The sequence below is a fragment of the Limulus polyphemus genome, unplaced genomic scaffold (assembly GCF_000517525.1).
Source record: "Limulus polyphemus unplaced genomic scaffold, Limulus_polyphemus-2.1.2 Scaffold3577, whole genome shotgun sequence".
Taxonomy (NCBI): domain Eukaryota; kingdom Metazoa; phylum Arthropoda; class Merostomata; order Xiphosura; family Limulidae; genus Limulus; species Limulus polyphemus.
This window is the reverse complement of record NW_013669187.1, coordinates 85,895-90,066: the sequence shown is the minus strand read 5'-3', so window position 1 is coordinate 90,066 and position 4,172 is coordinate 85,895.

Below are 4,172 nucleotides of genomic sequence, written 5' to 3'. Positions count from 1 at the left end.
AATATGACTGAAAATTTTCATTTCTTCTGAATAGGTGGTGTCTATTTACTTGTGACCACACACAGTTCGAAGAATTACTTAACCTTGCTCTCAAGGCTAATTACTTTGTCTTCAACGGTCAGTTACATGACCAAATAGATGGTTTGGCAATGGGGTCACCTTTAGGACCGACTCTCGCTAACATATTCCTTTGTCACTATGAGCGTTCTTGGCAAGGCACCTGTCCTGCTGAATACAAACCGGCTATATATACGTTGAAGATATGTTTTACTCTTTCCAAGCTCTACTCACATAAAACAATTTTTGGATTACTTAAATTCGAAACACCCTAACATCAATTTTACTTGTGAAACTGAAAAAAACAAACAAACAAAAACAACAACATAAAAAAACACGGTAAATTGCTTTTTCATGATATCGAAATCAACAGATTAGATAACCATTTCACACCTGTTAATCGTAAAAAAACAAATACAGGCTTACATACCGGATTCGACAGTTTTATTCCGAATTCCTTCAAACGTAACCTTATACTCAGCCTTCTCAACAGAGCATATAACATCTGTTCTAACTACCCCTCTCTTCATACCGAAATCACCACCTTACAGAACATTTTAATAAACAACGGGTTTCCCTCGCATTTTATTCAAGCCCTAACACGCAAACCCCCTTCTCACAAATTTGAACCCCGAAATAAATTATTCACTGTTGATAAATGACAATTAAGACAGATCGTTCCTTTTTTAGGTAAGCAAAGTTTCAAAGTGAAGCCAGAAATTTTAAGAATAATTAAAATGTTTTATCCACAAGTTCAACTGTAAATGATATTTAAATCACCTTCCAAAATATATTCCGATTTAAAGACCTATTATTTACCCCTATGTCACGCATTCCAGGATCGTACATAAATACACACATGGTGGCTGTAATTCCATTTACGTTGGCAAAATTATACGCCAATTACACCTGCGAACATATGGGTGTAACAAGCAGAACTGGTAAAATATAAGCAAATCCACAATTCGCACACATAGCGAAAACACCAACCACCCCGTCTTGATTATGAATTTCAAAGTCACCACATCTGGATAATCAAATATTAAACTTATAATTAAAGAAAGTTTATCTATTATAAATGAACTCCCAACCTTAAATAATAACACAAGTTCACTACAATTAACTCTGTTCTGAACACTTGTATGATATTGTTGCATTATCCTATTCGTTTATTTGGTTGTCTTTTAATCGATTTCATCTTTTTAGTCTGTGTTTTAATTACTTTTTATAAAATGTTTAAACTTGTATAAATATTTATACCTAATAACTTGCTGAAGATGGAATATGTATTTTCCGAAACGTTCAAGAATTAAATGTTTGTTACTGTACACACACGTGTCAAATGTTCATTGTTGTTGCCGTCGTTCAGTTGTTCATTATTAAAATTCGACTCCTGTAAAACGAATCTGTTGCTTATGTTAAATAACGTTTAGAATTTCGTACTTTTTAAGTGTGCTCGAGCACAGAAGAATTTTCTTATTAACGTTCTTTATGTAGCTTTGAGAATTGGTTGTTCAAAATTCATTTTGCTATTAGCTTTCACAAACTGAATACGAAGATTATTTATTTAAAGTTCATTTGTATACGAACAGAGCATAAATTGACAGTTACCTATTTGTCGAAGGTACTGGTATAATTATTTATCTATTTCAAGGACCACCTTTCAGTTTTTGAAAAAAAATAAATAAACATTTTAATTGCACACTGTAAAAGTGGGGTTTTCTTATAGCTGAAAAGCGTTCCTCACTTCTCTCTGTACTATAAAATTAAGTTACGGTTTAAACGCCGAAACATTAAAAACAAGGTAAACTAGAGATATTTTTTTACGCCACATCTCTCTTAATTTGTCCATTAAAAACTTATTCAACTCATCCTCTTCTTCAGTACCTGACGCTTACCTATACAACAGACATTAATCCATAGAAATACTAAATAACAGTAACATACAGAGGATATTAAAAGAACAGGCTAATTGACAAAAAAGTAGTTTTTGAGCATCGTAACGCAAATTGTTTTTTAGGGGTGAGACTATGAGGACTGTGGGTACACATAAGATAGAAAGCCGTTAAAAGCAGACAGATCCTCTTTTATTCCTATTCAATCGTCCTTATAAACACTTAGAATATAAAACTAAGCAGTGAATTGTTGCGTATTAACACTTAAAAGCACATCACATTTTTTAGCCGCGGCATAGCGGCTCATAGAATGGCTCCGAGTTTTTCAACTACAAACTTTTAGCTCATATCTTGACCGATTTGAGATTTAATTACGGTTTTGGACTGAGGAAGTCAACCCCTTTTCGATTGATGTATTTGACCACGCACAAGGCCTCATAGATTAATTTACTCTAATCCTATTTAAAATAAATTTAATTTGAGGGTAGGCTGGTAGAAACCCCGATGAGTAATAAAATCGAATCGAAAATACGCGCGCCCCACGCTTGGTATTTCTAGCACACACAAATATAGCTAATAAAAAGCAAAAAAAAAAAAGAAGAAAAAAATTCAAGTGCCGCGGGTATTGAGGATTCCCTTTTCTGTTTGTTTTTTTATTGTAAAGACCTACAAGTTCTTGTATGCCATTCATTTGAAAGCTGATTTTTTTTTCTTTCTTTTAATAACTTGCATTAAGTAAGGTGTGGATTCAGGTGTCTTTTAGTAAGTACCGACAACTTTTATGACTGAGAAAAAGGACATTTTTGAGGCATCAAAACAGAGAGGCAGGGGCTTGAGTTCACCAGTCACGGCCCTCCTCTGTTCACGCCACTACTAAATAAACAGGATCTCCATGCTTTAACCCATAAAATACTTAAAACTGCAAAGGATAATCTTAAACCATATCCCACAAATGTCTGAAATGAGCATTACTTTTTGCCAGCCTTACACTCCTGGCTTTAAACGTGTGTGTGTTTTTCAAGTGGGATTTTTTCTTTCCTAAGCAAATAGATACAAATAAATTTGACAAAGTTCGATAGTAAGTTTCATATATATATATTTCTTAGTGTCAAAGTTGTGAAATCATCATCAGTTTTTCTTGAACTTTGAAGTTGAGCAATGCCTTATCTTGAACAGTAAGTGAATGGAAATACGGAACGAGTGTGGTTTGAATCAATATTTCCATGGATATATTGATATTTAGCACAAAAATGACACTTTCTCTTTTCTTCATTTGTTACCAAGACTATATGATTAATGGTTATGTAAAAACTTTTATAACAAAAGAAATATAGGCTCTAGTAACTGCATAATAAATTATAACATGCGGACAGATGATAAAACCAGGAAAATGAAATACCTGCATCGTGAGATGTGTCGAAAAATTATTAATTTAACTCTGTCATTTTAAATCGTAATAATTGTGATCACTAGTTCTGGATGATAAACGTTTACGTTAGGTAAGAATATTTTGAGTTAATATTTTACATTTAGAGAATTGTTATTAAAAAAATAAAATGACACCCAACAAAAATGTTTCAGAAGACAATACTATTAAAATTACTGATTATTTAAAATGATGAGGAAAAAGGATTAGACACACTGATATAAATGGCATCACAATCGAATTCTGTAAGTTTATTCTATTCTGGGAAGTGCTTCAGTTATCTGTGTTATGAGGTTTTCAATGTCTCAAGCTTTAATCTATATTTCATTGTTTTAATAAGATGGTAATTTTTTTAGGGCCACTGTATGCTGCCAAAGGCATACAAACTACATCTCTGATCACTTATGTACAATGTATATTACTTAAAGACAATACAAATATTTAATTCTTTAAACAACTCACGAAATAAAATGTAAAAATTAAATCGATATACGTGTTTGTTTTTGAACTTCGCAAAAAGCTACACAAGGGCTATCTGTGCTAGCCATCCCTAATTTAGCAATTTAAGACTAGAGGGAAGGCAGCTAATCATCACCACCCACCACCAACTCTTGGCCTACTCTTTTACCAACGAATAGTGGGATTGACCATCACATTATAATGCTCTCATGGATGAAAGGGCAAGCATGTTTGGTGGGCCCCACAGATTGTGAGTCGAGCACCCTAACCACCTGGCCATGCCCCACCCTGATATATGTGATTCATGTGTCAAGTCTCATGAGGGAGAAGTGTAA